Here is an 18,647-nt window from a genome sequence, read left to right as displayed (position 1 = left end):
GGGCTATAGTGCAATTTTTAGCCACTCAACATGGATTGCGGCAAAACCCCCCCATGTAGACCTAGCGTAGATATGGAGAAAATATAACATATAGTATCATGCCATCTGAATTGGTGGTTTGGATATGTCTACAAAAATGTCAATTGGCAGTGCATCTGGTAAACTCTGGGCTTCCATGACAAGCCACATAGCAAGAGGTTGCTAGCCATATGTGGCTCCGGAGCCACTGGTTGGGGATCACTGGCATAGATATATAGTCTTGGAAGCTTATGAGTACTTGTGGGCACTGCAATAACAAGACTGAAGGATGCTATCATTTTAAATTTGGGTGTCTACCAAAGCTCAGATGAGTCCTGGGTGTTTAGGATAAGTGGTTTAGGTAAGTGGTTGTACCTTGTGCTGAGTTTGTGATGTAGGATGGATGTTTGTCTCTGTAGACCATACGTAGACTTGCTTCAATAGAGGGCTTTGTATTGCTTTCATTAACCTGAACGATCCCTAGTAAGGCATTGGGGTTTCCGTTGGGGACATAAAGTTTAGTCCGTCGTAATGGGTCGATGAATCAGCCCATATTAGCAACAATGGTGAGACATCAAAGCCAACTCTACCTGTGCCCACAAATACAATTGCACAACATCTCATCACATTATAGATGTAGCTTTTGAGTTAAAGGGGATGTGCGTTTTTACAGCTACTGTAGTTGAAGCAACTTTGCAAATATTCTTGATAGTAAAAAAAAAACTTTCACCATGTTGAGTATCCGGCTCCAATGTAGATTTATGTGTCTCCATGGTTACAGACTACATGCCCTATGTAGTCTGCTGGCTTACTATGTCTCCTGACAGAAGTTTGGTGGTGTACAGTTGCCCAGGAGAGACTTTTAGCATCATAGGGTTGCCTGGATGTCCAGTCTGCTTGCTCTTTTGGTTGCGTCTTTTTCTGTTGCTTAACCCTTTCCAATCCACTGTCTGACGTCTGAAGACATTATGATTTAAGGCTGTACAGCTCCGATGTTGGCACATGTCCGTCAGGGTTCTCTTACTGTATATTACCAGCCTCTCTGCTGTTTGAGCCTATCCAATGTGTCACCTCATGCAGTACTGGCTTTAGCCAGCAGATAGCGCCATTGGATAACGGCAGAAAAAGAGTAAGCCCCCTAGGAAAACCAGGATACAAATTGGATTGGAAAGGGTTAAAAGATGCATTCACACCTGGTGGTTCCCACCAAAATTCACTGCATATTTTGCGCTGCGGTTTTTCGGTGTGGATCTGCATGAAAATCTGCTTCAAAACCATACCATTCCCCAAAAGATTCCCCTTTCCTGCTGCCTGAATGGAGAAGGAAAGCGGAACCCTGAGCGCAGAATTGAAACCACCCTTAACCCTTTGAATTGAAGTTGTGAAGTCTGCTGCCTCCAATGATGTCGAATTTGGTGCAGATTTCGGTTTTGCTTTTTCGCTGTGGAATATCCGCACCAAATCTTCTAATTATGTGAACGAACCTTCAGGCCTCTTTCAGACGGGTTCAAAAATCGCGCAATTGTGCTGCGATGCGACCTCGCTACGAAACGCATGTCTGTGAATCTCATGGTTTCCAATGGGTTCTTTCATGTGAAGGAACCCATTGGAAACCATGAGCTTCTCATACATCCGTTTTGTAGCATTGTCACATTGCTACAAAATCTCGCAATTTTGTAGCTGGTGTGAAAGTTGCCTTAAACTTCTGCTAGTCGTTGCAACCACTCTCATACCAAAACATGATGGCCACTTAAAGGGGTTAACCCAGACCAAAGTCTTGTTGACCTATGACTTCAATAGTCTTCAGTAGTAGATCAGGGGATGATCCACTGTTCGGGAACCCCACTGATTAGCTGTTTGAGGAGGCAAGAGCGCCACCCAACCAGTCATGGTCATTCGTCACGTAGCCTATGTGTAGCTCAGTCCCAACCAGATGGGCAGGGTTGAGCTGCTATACCCGGCACGATGAAATGAATGGTGGTGTCTCGTATGCCGTGAAGAGGCCAACATGCTCATTTCGAACAGCTCTTGATCAGTGGGGGTCCTGGGCAGAGGACGTCCACCGATCTGTTATTGATGACTTATCTCCATCAATATCCTTACACCAGACAATGCCACCAAGCAAAATTGCCTGTTTTTGCAGTTCCTGGTCCCTTGGACACGTTCCTTTTTGCTTCTAACCACAACACATACATTATCTCTCCTTTACCTCCTGCCTTTCTCATTATCTTTTTTTTCCCTGTGTTGCTTGGATTCTGTCTTTACCTCGCTCCTCTTTATTGCTTTCTGTTTTCTCCTTATATCTCACTCAGTACTTCTCCTTCTCCATCTCTGTCTTCTCATTAGTTCTCGGATCCCCCCCCCCTCCCCCACCCTTCTCGATGCTCTCTTTTCTCTTGCCTGTCTCTCAGGACCAGCTTTCTCACTGCTAGGCAAATGAATTTTACTGCTCAGATATCAAGTCATCACTAGCCCTTGCATTTCCACTGTATATATAAGTAGAGCCGCAAAACCCACCGGTCCATTTGCTCACGATAAGTAGAAAATTGGAAGTGACTTGAAGAATTTGAGGGCTTCAGGTGCATCAGAGATGTCCATTACTTTCCTGTTGCATCAAACTGAAGCATGACTGTGATTGACAGCTTAGCTTTTCAAGAAGTTCAATGATAGCGGCTGCAAATCTGGATGCTGCTAACTCCAGTTTTGGTTCAGTACCCCCATGTAAAGGTCACTTGCTTTATAGCTAGAATACAATGTTAAATGGTCCATATGTAGCCCCATCTGCCTTTAATGCGTTTTTTTTTGGTGTGCTGAGAAAGTATGTAACCTATTTAGAGTAAGCTGACTGCTCCAGACACTTTTAGTAGTGACATCACTGCACTCGATGACATCATTCAGCGTACCTAAAGTTACAAAAAAAAGCTGTGGATTTAGAACAGCCAAATATTGTGTATTTCGGTTCTCCTTCCATCTGAAAATTCATACTTTCTCTCTGAATTTCTTCTTACCCTCCCTTCTGACAGCATGCAGAAAACTGCAGCTGCATCCCCCTCCCACCACTTTTTTCTTTAACCTTCTCACACTACGTAGCCTTACAGACACTGGAAAACTGCAGCTGCATCCCTCCCATCCCACTACTTTTACCTCTCTCATGGCATGCTGTCTAATGGGTAGAGAAAGAAACTCCAGCTGCATACACACTTCTGCTCTGTCTCTCATAGCATGCAGTGTCACATACAGGGAAAATCTGCAGTTGCATCTCTCTTACCATATCATCTATCCATCGCCTCTCACGATATGTAATCTCATAGATACAGGAAAAAACTGCATCTCTGCTGTGTATTTCTCACCCCACATTTTCTTCTTTCCCTCTCTCACAGCATGCAGTCTCAGACTAAGTTTAGAGAGAAACTTCAGCTTCATCCCCATTTTTACTTCCTCTCTCACAGCATGCAGTCCAATGGACAGAGAGAAACTGCAGCTGCATCCACACTTCTGCTTCCTCTCTCACAGACAGATAAAAACTGCAGCTGCATCTCTCTCCCCCCACCTTCTCCACCTCCTCTTTCACAGCATGAAGTCTCATAGATGTAGAGGGAAATTTCAGCTGCATCCTCACTTCTGCTTCCCCTCTCACAGCATGCAATCTAGTGGGCACAAGGAAAAACTGCAGCTGCGCCCCCACTTCTACTCCCTCTCTCACAGCATGCCGTCTCATAGATGTAGCGAAAAACCTCGTCTGCATCCTCACTTCTACTTCCTCTCACATCATGCAGTCTTACAGACCCAGAGAAAAACTGCAGCTGCATATGCAACGACCGAGGCATGAGGCATAACACTGAGGAGATGGCAGGGGTACAGATGGCACTTGTCACGGTGGCTCTACCAAACTCCTTCCCAGAGGGACGCGTATGCCCTCAGCCAAGGCACTGTTAGGCCTCTTCCAGGCAACGCTGGGGCAGCGATTACCTGTATAGTAGTGGACTTGAAAAGTTGTCACTCGTGATGCCACTGTTCCTTCACACCGTTGGATGTCCTACAGGCAAATAAGAGAGTCCATACACAATTAGATTTGAAAAACCTCAATCACTGGGAACGGGCAGTGACTGGAACTTTACTTTTCACTTGCAACTTCACACAACAGTGCAAGAAGAACAGTTCAGAAAGGTCAGGGAGGAGAACACAGGATGACACCGGGCCTACAGTCCTAGTTATCTGTATGACTCTGCTACTGGACAAACACACTGGAGGTGGACACAACACTCCACTGTCACTTACTTGCAGGTGGATACTTGTGCACTGCACGGCGGCTCCTTCTCTCACTCTCACTTAAGGTAGGGGTCCTGGAGTTGGAACATCAGGGTACCACTTCTCCTCTTCCATTCTTCACCACATGAGGGTTGAAGGTACCCCCATGTGGCCGGCATTCTCCCTCCACACTCTGCCGTTGAAGACTGGAAACACCCAGCCTGACTTCTTGCAAACACATATATATATAATACAACATGATGTGACAAGACGATTAGTTACAATTTCCAGACATTCACAGACATAAGGCTGCCTGTCCACGGCCATGACGGAATATCCCTAACGATGTTCTGCCATGGGAGAGGAGCGGGGAGCACTGACAGGTCTCCGCGATGAGCTTATCTAATACATAGGCTCACCACGGAGATTCGCTGCAAATCGCAGAATGCCACGATTTAAATTCCGCAAGCGGAGAATCGCTATGATTCTCTGCTCATGGACATCGGGCTGCAATTTCCATAGTTAGCCTAAGGAAAGCGTGTCATGCGAGGTCTGCAGGTGATTTATCGCAGCGGATCTTGCAATAAAAACTCGCCTGTGGACAGGCAGCCTTAACCTCTTGCGTGCTGCAGTAGTGCAATACACATAACTAAGGACAAGACAATCTGCACAGAGCATCACACTGAAGACATGACAGGTATGACAATAATGGAGGGGTCAGATATAGAGATGAGCGAGCATACTCGCTAATGGCAATTACTCGATCGAGCATTGCCCTTAGCGAGTACCTGCCTACTCGGAAGAAAAGGTTCGGCTGCCGGCGGCGGGCAGGAAGGAACGGAGGGCACGAAGGAACGGAGGGGAGATCTCTCTCTCCCTCCCTCCCCCCCCCTCCCCGCTCACTGCCGCAACTCACCTCTCACCCGCGCCGGCAGCCGAACCTTTTCTTCTGAGCGGGCAGGTACTCGCTAAGGACAATGCTCGATCGAGTAATTGCCCTTAGCGAGTATGCTCGCTCATCTCTAGTCACATATATAGACTTCAGGCCACTGCACATATCTCTCTCCCCACATCTTCTCCCTCTCCCCTCTCACAGCATGCAGTCTCACAAAGACAAACTGCAACTGCATGCACTTCTCCTCTCCTTCCGTCTACATGCAGTCTCACAGACACAGAGGAAACCTTTAGCTGCATCTTTCCCCCCTCCCTTACAGTATGCCGCCTCATAGAGAGGAGCTGCAGCCCAATCTCCCTCCACCTTGCCCAAATATACTGTACTACTCTATATTTTATGTGGACTTTTTTGGAGCATTTACAGAGAAAGTGAACCCAGGTGGAAGAACAGACAAAACAAAAGCAGGGACCTAGTTTTCATCTGCAGTGGATTTCATGCTCCGTCCTCATTGTCTCCAGCACCGGACTGATCGATGCCAAAATCAAATTTGTTACTATGGGGCGCAGCACTTTTCTGTCATTTTGGTCTATATTTAAGCCTTTTCTCTGCTTAAAGTCAATGAGATTGACCGGAGAGCCCCGCTAGGCCAGGATTACTGTGATCAATGACTGATTGCGATCATAGCCCTACCCTATGGGGGACCGCAGCGTCTTATAATGGTTGTGTCCATCTCTTCCACCTCCCTTGTAAAAATGATACCGCGCAAATATATATTTATCGGAAGATCCAAAAAAAGGGCCAAGAATAACTCATACAAAGAGGAAATCTTTTATTCCGTTCGATTCTCAACTTGACGCTCCCAACTTCTGTCTGTTGCATCCACTTTTTCCCCTGTCTTCTTTATATATTCTTTTTCTTCCTGTGTCTAGCCCACTTTTTCGGCTCGGTTCCCCGGGCTGTCCCCAACTCCCTTCGCTACTTCTCTCCCTCCGCAGCTCTACGTCTGGCATACAGATGGAGGAAGCCATTCGCTGCTTCTCGCTCCATGTCTGCCTCTGCCCGAGGCCCGGAGCTCATGATCCCCCTGCGCTGACTTCAGAGGTGCCGGCTGAGGCTGATAATCCTCGTCTGATCCACGCCCTGCGGCTGCTGATGCTCGTCAGGAGAGGATATGAAAGGAACACATTCTGAATAAGTAACTCTGTTCCTCCTGACTGCTCTGGGACTTTGCAAGCTTCTTTCTTGCTATTAGAGTCCTGCCCTGACCCTGATCCTTTGGTGACATTATTAAAGGACGGATGCCACCCACCCTATAGCCAATGAAGCCTCGGCCGTTCCAAAGTGACAAATTCATTTGGTGCATTAACCCCTTTTGCAAGACTCTGCGGAACCGAGAAGCTCTGGGTTTATTTAACACATCATCAATTGTCCATTAGCCCACTTTCGCCTAATGTGAGCTAGACGTGTTGTGCGCTGGATGCCTGAGTGCACTCCGTAAGGACGGTTAGGGAGCAGGATGTGGGAATAGCATCCTCAACAATTTCGCAAAGATTGATTAGCTTTATTTAGTATATCTGCCCCTCCATTGCACTTTTACAGTTGCCATGGACACAATGAATTTGCAAAACAGCTCTTTACAATGTAATGCGCGGTAGCAGGTTTCTAAAGTTAACCCTCACAACAATCTCTCCAGGTTTGCAGATATGGAAGCTTTCTGCTTAGATTTCATATTAAAGGTGTTTTTCCTTATCTTGGCGGTGACCCCCAACCTTGTGATGTACTTAGAAGAGATCAAAATTTGCCAAGTTTTGCCGCCTGGGACAGAAGGGTCTTTGGTTTGTTTCCTTCTTCTCCCTTTTTGAGATTTTTGGGTCAATTCTGCACCTTTTTCTTAAGGGGAGTTTGTACAGGTTTTTGTTACCCAATAGCAAAAGTGATGGGACCAAGCAATTTGGGTCCCCATCTTTTCAAGTGCCCCATAGAAGCAGTATAAAAAAAAGGTAAAGTTCCCTGGTGCAAGCACCGAGTCGTGACCAACTGTTTTTGCTGGGTGGTTTGCCATTGCCTTCCCCAGTAGGAGCAGTATAGTCTGCCTCTATGGAACATACCTCAACCTGTTCTAGAACTAAGTTGTTCTTAATGCTTGGTAGTGTAAGAGGTTAAAGGTTACCGGTTAATTATAGGGGACATGTTCCTTTAAAAATAAGGTTGTGCCAGTCTCGCTGGTCTGGCGGGAAGGAACCGGAACTGATAGGGCGCCATATTTGAGCTGTAGAGCAGAGAGGGCGCATGTAGACAAGAACAGGTCTTGAGACGATGGTCCGGTGTAAGCCAAGAGAAGAGCTTGATGAACCACGATTTCTACCGAGGAATGAAGGACGGTTCCAGAACATCCTATTGCCGATAGAGAAGAAAAGTTTGAACCAGCCAGAGCGGCCAGCTTCCAAGTTTCTGTACGAATGAGTGTATGAAGTTTTACAGCAGCATGTAAAGTCGGAGACAGTGCGATTCTTTGTACTGGATGCCCAAATGGAAGACGTGACCGGGCCTTTGTCTACCTACAAGGTCAGGAGGGGATGGTTAACCGTGCTCTTGGGATTCCAGCACCAGCAACATAGCGAGAGGACATGGTTCAGAACTGGAGCCCAGTAAGCTGGCGCCTGCTGCCCCAGCCACCACCCTTAGGCCTATCCCAGCCGGAAGTAAGACTTCATCACCACCTGCCCAGGGCACTTCAGTAATGTTCCAAAGACTCCTTCCACAATGGTCCAAGATAACTTAAAGGGGTTTTAAATATAGTTCACCTATCCTTAGAATTGGTCATCAGTTTCAGCTTGGTGGGGGCCTGACTGGCTTCACTATGCGATCAGCTGTTTTAAGGATCACGGCATTCATGTAAGCACTGCTGCCTCTTCGGTGTATACCAGGCAGAGTGCCGTACAACAAATAGCTGATCGCCAGGGGTGCTTGGAGTTGGACCCCCACAATCTCATATTGATGACCAATCCTAAGAATAGGTAATTAAATAAAGTCTCTTTTTATATCACATTTGTGAACTATGTCAGGTACGTAACTCAGGAAACCTTGTGGCGTGTATGCTGAATGTATCCATATGGTCCCTTTCGCCAGGTGTCCTTTTTACATATGCGGAGCTGGCACACATTGGCACACCTTTTTTTGCTGTATAGAGTAGCATTATAGATGACACTATTTTGGACAGAAGGGGACAGTAAAAAAAATATATACCATGCGGTGCATGTTTTTATTTTTTTCCAATGGGAGCGTATTGGAGACATATGCCACTTCATGTTTGTACCTTCTGTCGGAAGTCTATGTCAGGAAATCCTAATGTAAAGCTCAGATGGAAGACGGAAGTGCGATCTGTATTCGCACATTGCAAGTTCTGTGAAAATCACAGGAATATATTTTTCTGTCATTTTTTAAATTAATAAGCTGAACACAACGAATCCCGTATACTCCCACCCGCCATCCCACGGAACCCACCAAAGTCATACGGTGAGAAGGTGCTTCATTCCACCATTACAGGGGCTGTCCCACAAAAGCAAGGTATCCATTATCTACAGGGTAGGAGATAACTTACTGAGTGGTGGGGGTCTGACTACTGGAACCACCACTGACCCTGAGAACGGGGGTCCGAGGAGTGCAGGAATGATTGATGCAGGGGATGCACACGCGTGTTGTTCCAATGCATCTAAAAGTAAAAACAAAATTAAGCAACTTTGTAGATAGTCCTGATCTAAAATCTCCTATCGTGTTGTGTATACAGCTCCGGTGCAGATCTCTGTGTCTCCATGGTAACAGACTACAAACAAACCCTGTGTAGTCTGAGTCTGCAGTCATACTCCCTGCCATTTGTTGCCTAAGGTCTCATGCCCATAGCCGGGTCGGATTCCGACTGCGAAATCTCACAGCGGAATCAAACTCTGTGCCGCGGCATTGACCTACGTGTGCCTGTCTTGTCTTCTCTCTACTCTGCGGATGTGCCAGCTGGCGCGCCGCCGCACGAGTGCAGCGCAGAGAATCGCGGTGGCAACTGCAATGGAAGCTGTCCGTGCGAGCCTCACACTAGAATAGGACACGCTGCAATGCGGAAAATCGTCGTTGATTTCCGCTCGTGCGTGTAGAAAAGCGTTTTCCTTGCATGTCCTATTGGGAGTATTTGCTGCGGGATCCGGAGGCGAATGCTCGCTTCGGATCCCGCAGTGCAAATACGGCTCTCAGCATTGGGCCTTATGCTAGGAAGAAGTAGAGGGCAGATGAAAGGCAGTACGACTGCAGAATAAAACTACACGGGGCTTCACGTGAGGCTATGTGCAAATGCTCACCTCAGTAATTGTACACAAACCAGGTTTGAGGATGTTGATTTGCAGGCTTGTCAGCGCATATTCCGTCACTTTTTGCGCACGCAAGCCTAGTTCACACACACTTTCCGCGTATGTAGTGGCTATTTAAGCCTAATGAGGTCCAGATGTGTTCTTTTTCACGCTTTTTCCGCAGTGTCACACCCTTCGCCTTGCATATTTGCACACAAATTCCGTAGACTTCTATGGGACTTTTGCTGCAAAAAGATAGAGCAAGTCCTACTTTTTACTGCAGTGTGTGCACAAAACACGTTAATGAGAACAGACCCCGTGAAATCAATGGGTTTTATCCTTTGTTTTTAGTGCACGCCGATTTTGCGTGAGCAAATACACATAAAGAGAAGGTCGTGTGAAAAAGCCCTAATACTGTCTAAAAGTTTGACGGTGAAGACTTACACTAGATAGTCTTAAAATGAACCAGGCTTATCACACTAGTTCTGCTGAATGATAAATCTGTAGAATTTTAAGACTGCCTAGTATAAAATTGGACCAACTTTTAGTTTATGCCAAAAATCGCACTAAAATTTTGGCTTTTTTATTTTTTTGCCAATAAGGGAGATGGAATAATACCTCTGCAGCGCCACCTATTAAAAGGCAGCATTCCTTCAAGTCAATGTTAGGCTCTTTATACAAACCTTGTAACAATGACTGGGAATTGAAAGCCAAACCAGAATCCATACACAGACAGCTGTTTCAGGGTGTTTGCCCCTCATCATTGTGCAGTAGGTTTCTGGCTTGGCTAGTAAGAGGCCTGTGATGTGGGTCAGGAACAGTATCTTTTCTCCTTAGAGAGAGCACCTGGAAGGTGAGTGAGTAAGGAGACCTATAAAGCCATTTATGCTCCTCTGGGTAATATGCAAATCAGGGAGATGGCACAATACTTTTTTTTAACAAAAAATGCCCCTTTTTCGGACACAGCAAACAAAGTGTCTAAAACACACAGTAAATATGGCACAAAGCATGTTTGGCAGCTTTCTGGCGTAATTTGTGCCAGAAAATTGTCAAATTTTGAATCATTGGCTGTGTCTGGTATTGCAGTTTATCCCCTTTTTTAATGTCTTATACCAGTGGTGGCTAACCTATGACTTGCGTGCCAGAGGCGGCACGTGGAGCCCTTCCTGCTGGCATGCGCCACCGTCGGCTGCTCACCACGTTAGTGAATACGGGCAGGGGCCGCAGCCCCCCTGGCGGCATTCACTCAGCTGCACTGCTAGCGGCGCTGATCCCGGCGCACACTGTGACGTCAGTGTGCAGCCGGGATCCTCCTCCCCAGACATCTCCTCTTAGGGTCCACAAGAGCAGGGGGAGGAGGTGTCCGGCAGCACACTGACGTCACAGTGTGCACCTGGGATCAGCGCCATCAGCGCTTCCAGGAGTGGGAGGGGATAAGTATAAGAGTCTCAGGGGACACTATTACTACTGGGGCCGCTGTGGGATGTCACTATTACTACTGGGGCCACTGTGTGATGTCACTATTACTACTGGGGCCGCTGTGGGATGTCACTATTACTACTGGGGCCGCTGTGGGATGTCACTATTACTACTGGGGCCGCTGTGGGATGTCACTATTACTACTGGGGCCGCTGTGGGGGGTCGCTGTCACTGCTGGGACTGCCGTGGGGGGGTCACTATTACCGCTCGGGTACGTTTACACGTGGCAGAAATGTTGCAGAATGTCCTCAGCGGGAATTTCCATGGCAAATTCTGCAGGATTTTGCATCCAAAAAGCAGTCAAAATCTGCACCCTGTCTATTTTGAAGACACCCTGTCCTCTTTATAACGACGGAGGTAAAAATCATACGTTGTGATAAGCCCCGCCCCCTGACATGTTGGCACCTTGCGATAAATAAGTTGACTTTGGGTTGCAGTTTGGGCACTCTGTCTCTGACAGGTTCACTATCACTGCCTTATATTGTACTACATATTTTCCACTTCAGTTAGAATATTGAATAAAACTTTTGCAGAAAATGCAAAAAGGAAATGTGCATAGAGTAAACAAATGCTGGTAGAAACCAAATCTGTCCAAATTATCAAAGTTAGGAGAGAATTGACAATATTCTCTGTGAATAGCAATATTTCTTAATGAAATTACATGGCAGTTAACCCCTTCCCACTCCAGGGCGTAAGTTTACGTCCTGGGGATAGCGCAGAATCAAAAGCGATCTCGCACTATCCGGCAGCGGGAGTCGGCTGTCAGTGATAGCCAGCCTCCCGTTGCAACAGCGGAGGGTGCATCGGAGATGCGACCCCCCGCTGTTAACCCCTTCCCTGCTGCGATCTATGTAGATCGCGGCATGGGAAGGGTTCACAGAGGGAGCATGCTCCCTCTGTGAAGTTGCTGGGCTTTCACGATATAAGCCCGGCTGGTTGCCATGGCAACAGGACGCCAGATACCGGCTTCCTGTATTGCCATTGCCTGTGATCGCTGTAATAGGCATGCTAAAGCAGATGATAAAGCTGAATATAAAAATAAGGAATTATTTTGTGCATTAACCAATGAACTTAAGCCGCAAGCCCAACAATCAAGGGTCCTCGTGTCTTGCGGTCCCTACTCTAGCAAGACACATAATCAGGCAGCACTGGACATAAAACACACAGCAAGCTGCAAAGCAAGATGTCCAGACACTACACATACAGCAAGCTGCAGAGAAACATGCCTCATACACAAGCAGACAAGACTGAGGAGGGGCTTCCTTTTGCAGAGGGGCTAAAGTATATATCTACACCCAGACCCAGGAGATTGGCTGACCTGAGCAACCACACCCAGCCAGCTCAATTAACCCCTCACCTGTGCAGGTGTGCACCAGGAAGCCTATAAAACAACAGGTCCCAGATGCACAACCTAACAACTGCTCTCTGTCCTCCTGCACTCTACGACTTCACTTTCTCCATGACTGGGATCAGAGCCTAGCCTGGCCTAGGCTAGCCTGGATTAGACTTGCCTACATCCTCTCTAGACTCCATTAGACTACTTCTCTGAACTGCCTAAACCCCACCCACGCCCTGTCTTTTATACTCTCCCCACTAACCAATCCTGAGCTAAGGGGATTCTTTCCACCCAATCCCAGTCCTAGCTAGGGATGACTGACAAGTAACAGAGCAGGTTAGGGTGAGTTCTGCATAGTCATGCAGTGTCAGTTAGAGAAGACACCAGACGGTAACCCTCTAGCGACCATTCCAGGCCAACACACATAACTAAATGTTAGTTCACATACACACTCCACACAAGGTAGCTATAGAAGTGCTGTGGGACCCCAACTCTGGGGTAGTGTATGGGCACCATTGTGTCCGTGATGTTCCAGATCCGGCACTTTCGTTGTTGTAGCAGATGTGAACAGCGCCGCACTCTCACACGTCTTGGTCTTGATAGAATTGCTTGTTCTCCTTTCTACAGATTTGTATCATTTGTTTTCATTGCTTCCTAATTCTAATGACCTCTTCTGGACAGGCGGCTCCTCGATGACTGTGTTATCACCTGTTATACCTTTCTGTTTCTTGCATACTTTTGCAAGACCTCTTTACCCTTTAATGCCCAGGCTATTTGCCCCAGACTGAACTTAGCGGTTTTACAAGTATGTTGGTCAAACGGTTACAACATTTTGGGGGTTTTTTAGGCAAATAAATTCAGTTTTGCAGTTTTTTGGGAGGAGAGGCAATTAGTTCTTTCCTTTTTGCTATTTACTCATCTAATTGCTTAGTTTCAGAAATATTGGCCTTTTATACTGTGTGCAAAGTTTTTTTTAAAGAGCACTAGAGGGACCAATGAAGGCGGCGATGCTGCTTCTGGCTCCATTGTAAACACCGCATTCATTTAAGCTCTGTGCATCTATTAATTGGGAAAACAGAAACCCTTTCTGCCTCCGGTAACCGATACCTGTGACTGCACCAAATCCCATGCAACAGTTATTAGAGAGCACTTTAAGGTGGTGATAGCCTATTGAAGGTCATTGAGGGGTTAACTAACTCCGGTTTCAGGACTAAATTCTGTCCCTGGAGAGGAGGCTGAGGAAGATATATTACCTGCAGTTGTTCTTCTATGCCGCCTCTCCAATTTGCCGCTTCGAAGTCCCATTTTCAGCTGTCTAAGATGACTGCAGCAGTCTTCTAACTGTGCACTGCTCTCTGATTGGCCATTCTTGATCACATGAGCAACTCTTGCCAATCAGGGAGCAGATATAGCACATTGGTAGTCTAACACTACTAATGTACTGTAGAGGTTTAGGAAGTATAAAGATTGCATCGGCTATCTTGAATGGCCAAAAATGGGACCTAGAAGTAGGGGATCGGACCAACAGAGAAGAACAACTGCAGACCATGAACCTCCCTTTCCCTCCAGTCCTGGGACAGAATTTTGTCTTGAAACCTAAGGGTCGCTTTAAAGATTTGCCAAGGGTAACCCTATATATTGTAATGCAGGAAATGGGTTTCCAACTCAAGAGACGGGATCAGTAATTCTATTCCTGCCCCTAGAATCAGAAGGCTTTTAAGCTCTATTGTCTAATTTTCCCACCTGTACTGACTGGGAGGGCGCTAGAGAAGAAGCTCAATAAAGCAAATGCTGTTTCTGTGGTACGGTCTGCCACTAAGACTTCTTCCAGCCATGATTCACTTCTGCACACTCACGCCATCCTGTTGCTGCAACCCGGAATGAACTCCTCAGTGCCCGGTTATAGTGATAATGTGCGCAGTATGGTGCCACTATGTAATAGTACCACCGCTATGGTCCCACTAAATAATAATGCCCCTGCTATGATCCCATTATGTATTAATCTCCCTACTGTGGGCCCACTAAGTAATAATACTCTGCTGTGGTGCCACTAAGTGACAGTGCCCCCGCTATGGTCCCACTATGTAATAGTGCCCCCGCTATGGTCCCACTATGTAATAGCTCCCCTACTATGGCCCCCTTATGTAACAGTGTTAAAGCTGTGGCCCGATCTAGTAATGTGATCTTCTCTATGGCCCCAATTAGTAATGTAACCTCTTTTGTGGCCCCATTTAATGATATGACCCCTTCTGTGGTACCTTGCAATCTGTGACCCTATGTGGCCCCAGACTCTTAGACACAGCCCTGCCATCTACCGTTAGCATGCAGCTTTAACCTTGTGCACCATGACCTCACTCCTCTCTAGATTGCCTCGCCGCAAGAAGGGGAGTGAGGTCATGGCACAGCATGCCAGGCGTTTGGGAGCAAGGGCCAAGTGGCCCTGAGTATTGCTGGAGACCTGGCCCAGGCATTTGTGCTTTCCTGCTTCCCTTGCCTCTGGCCTTAGGGTGCTTTTACATGAGACAACTGTCAGGCGCAGTCTAGTTGCTGATGCTTCACATGGTGCCATACATAACTGTGGTGTAGTGGTCAGACAAGCTGTAGACGGGGCTGGTAGCACAGGTGTGGTAGTGAAATCTATCAGAGCAGAGGTCAGGGAGGGCCTCTGCTCTGATAGACTTCAGGGAGAATTCAGAATCATCTGGAGTCAAGCAGAGTGAGACCCGGAACACAACAAACACAAACGGAGGCTTTGTTACAATGGCTGATGTAGACCAATTGGTCAGGCATCCTCCATTTGGGAAGTATGCCCAGTATAGTCAAACCCCAGTGGGGATTGGTGGACGGAATTAGGGTGCATGCGATGGCCTTTTAAGTCATGGTGGAAGTGTGCACGCCATACAGGGAGCAGAGAGGGAGCGAGCAGAGAAAGCACAGCATGGAGTCCTAGATCTCGGCGTGCAGAGCAAGGAGAACAGCAGTGCCCGATCGTAGGTGCAGGTGAGCCATGGCGGTAGCGCACCGTGACATCGCATTTTGCTGCAGCCCCACTACGGCCGCAGAATTCTTTGCAATGTTGGAGACTTTGGGCAATGTGCACATTTGTGCAGTAGGTTTCATCCAGAACATCCGGCTCAGATCCATCACAAGATATCATACAAAGTAGCGCAGCATGGTGCGGTAAAATAACGAGGGTCATGCCTGAAGCCGAAGGACCCCATTATAGTATGTGCCATCCATGTGACGCCGCTCGGGTCTGGCATGCGCTGGATGCCTCATATCCCAAGGTGCACCTGACGGACCTCATTGACTATAATAATGTTCATCCGGCTTTAGGCACGCCGTCCGTGAATTTGGCGAACTGAATTTTACAGAGGACGGAGCCAAACAATGAAAAGTTGTAGCACTGGTGTGAACTAATGTGTATGTTGGACAATGTTGAGACGGCTTTAGAAGTGTGAGATGCACGGAGCTGTCGATTTTCAGTCTTGGCTCTTGAAATGAATTATAGATATAGATCTCCCAGAATATGGACGACCTTATGAATAGGCTGTTCTCAGTCAGTTACAGAATTAAGGGCAGCTCTGCAGTACTCCAGTCTTCTCAGACCCGTCACTCCTAATGTTGCCTGTGGTGTTGCTGCAGGGAAAACAACTGTAGTTCACATGTCTGCACTTCTTCAATGGAGTTCTGCAGCAGATCGGCGTATGGATTGCGTTTTCTGTACCTAGGAGACCTCATATTGAAGTGGAATTATCCGGAGTGGACAACTCATTTACATTTGGTATCAACTGTTAATTATCAGAGTTCTCCTACATCTCTATATCTAGGGATGAACATGATCAAAACCGGCGGCATGAGGCTTTCCAGCTGCTGCTAAGCTGCAATTCCCAACATGTTGGTAGGTTTGCAGCAGCTGAAGACCTATAGATTGGGCAGCACTGTTGGCTGGGAAACACTGCCATAAAGTGAGCACCCGTTAGCATTGTCTTATACATGGTATGACCTTACATTTGCACTTAAAACACCCTTTTATACAAGGTTGGACAATCTCCCCAGATAATCAGAGGGTCCTCTTGTTGGGCCAGGTTTTACACCATAATGGGCCATTTCTCTAATATTGCCCATGAGGTCTAGCCATTAAAGCTTATTTAGTGGGCATATCCCTCAGCGCTAGGGTCTATCACTTTATTAGTCCTTATTGATCACATGTCCTATGTTTGTATTAATAAGCAGAGTTGACTATGCAACTAATCACCACATTCTGCATAATCAGACACTAGGATCTTAGAATCAAGTCCTGTACCCTTAGGGCTCGCATTCGACATCTTTTACGCTCCTCACACACTTTTAGTAATGGGATCAGCAGGAATTCTCTTGATGTATCGTTATATCCTCTCTACTAGTTTGCTGTTGGGGCAAATGCTATACAACTGTCCTACAGCTGATCCGTTAGACGGCAGACTCATTGGCCAGTCTATCTTTAAATATTTCTAGCTTCTGCAGTGGATTGCTGGTTATGGTGTAAGGGCTACGTCAGATAAACATATTTGCAGATGTATTTGCATGCGTAAAATTTGCCCGCACAATACGCAGAGAATAAAACCCATTAATTTGCGTGTTTCGCAAATGAGGACCTGCTCTATTTTCCTGCTTATTTGCACATTAAGGGCTCCCATAGAAGCCTATGGGAGGTGCGCAAATGCACACTCAATAACCACACAAATACGCAAAATGCTGAGCAATTCCATTAAAAAAAAACATTTTTGCTGTCATTATCTAATCCATTCCCTGATAACCATCATCATCAACCATGTGCTCCGTCATCTAATTACCATCACCATTCTCTTCCTGCCATCTATTGATGAGCCCACAGTCTTCCATCTTTGTTTCCTTGATACATACTTCATATTATTATTATTCGACTGTCCACTTGTTACATAATTCAATCCTACTGGAAGTCCTTGGGTATCTGGGACACGAATAGTACTCAAGAAAGGCGACCATTCTAGGCGAAGTCCAGTTCTGTTGGCCGTATGCCCGGCCGCCATTGTTACATTTAGTACAGTTTTGGTGCTCGTCGAATTTCCTCTTTAAATAAGAAAAAAATAGACATACAAACAAGTAAGAAAATACTGCCGGATACATTGTAGACACAAAGAGAGAGAAAGTGGCACAAAAGACGGGAGAAAAGCTTTACATACTTGCAGAACAAACACTATAGACTGTACAAGTAACCTCTCTACTCCACTCTTCGAAAAGTTAAATAAAACATGAGTTCTCCATTTTTTGCTGAGAGGCTGGAAGAATTATCACTTATTTATTTGTGTTGGATTTATCAAGCGGCAGGAAGATTGAAATAAAATACAGAGAGATCCAGAACATATATTGTGCGGCGATATGTATGATGCGGGCGACTGGAGGCAACGTATGTGCGGCACATAGATAAACCACACGTATAAAAACCTTCAATGGCGCTTTCAATAACGCAGATGTAGTCGTAGCCCTGCGCTTCACATTGTAAGTATGGCAATAGTGTGTTAGATTCACATCTGACGGGAACATTCTCGTATTTTTGTCCATAGGGGGCAGTAATGTAATATTAAGTGCAGGATTTGTCCTATACTTGTATGTCAAATATGGAGGTGTAGCCCATCGATCATGTGACGAGACAGGACCCCTGAACCCCAGAAAACAAATGGGAGAAATGACCCTGCATGTGTTATGGAGACAGATGGATGGGACCTGCATTTTTGCGCAAGTTGGATTCCTAAAGGTACGACCCTAGTGTAGGACATTTATGGCTGGGATGGGGAAACCTGCTTAAAGGGGTTTTACCACAAGCGACTTTTATCACTTATCCATAGGGTCCCATGTTCCCCTCTTGCTGCACCCACCCACGGGGACATCAGATAGAATGGAGCAGCAGTCGCACATGCTCCGTTCTTTTCAACCAGGCTGACGGAGATGGCTGAGTACCAGTGCTCCATCTTATCATTGAAGATGAATGGAGCTGCACCGCACATGCACAACTGCCGCTCCATTCAGTCTCCTCCTCACTGTGGGGGTACAGAGAGCCTGTAGAGGGGGACATAGAACTACCATTCTTGGGATTGGTGGGGGTCTTAAAAGTGAGACTCCCACTGTGTAGACTTTTATCACTAATGCTAGGGATAGGTGAGAAAAGTTTATTGTGGTACAACCCATCTAACCCCTCCGCACCCACCATTTGTATATGTATGTCCTAATGTCTTACACTCCATGCAGCTAGAATGTACTGTGTGTATAGAGATATATATATATATATATATATATATATATATATATATATATATAT

General features: G+C 46.4%; 1 protein-coding gene across 1 annotated transcript in view; it reads left to right on the top strand.

Moving 5' to 3' along the window:
* Positions 1 to 18,647, top strand: part of LOC136582398 (transmembrane protein 263-B-like) — a 222,240-nt gene that overhangs the window by 136,016 nt on the left and 67,577 nt on the right. The gene's annotated exons all lie outside the window — the stretch shown is intronic.

The sequence above is a fragment of the Eleutherodactylus coqui genome, chromosome 11 (genome assembly GCF_035609145.1).
Source record: "Eleutherodactylus coqui strain aEleCoq1 chromosome 11, aEleCoq1.hap1, whole genome shotgun sequence".
In the NCBI taxonomy this organism is placed as follows: Eukaryota; Metazoa; Chordata; class Amphibia; order Anura; family Eleutherodactylidae; genus Eleutherodactylus; species Eleutherodactylus coqui.
Note: the sequence above shows the minus strand (reverse complement) of the source record. Positions and strands in the feature narration are given on the sequence as shown.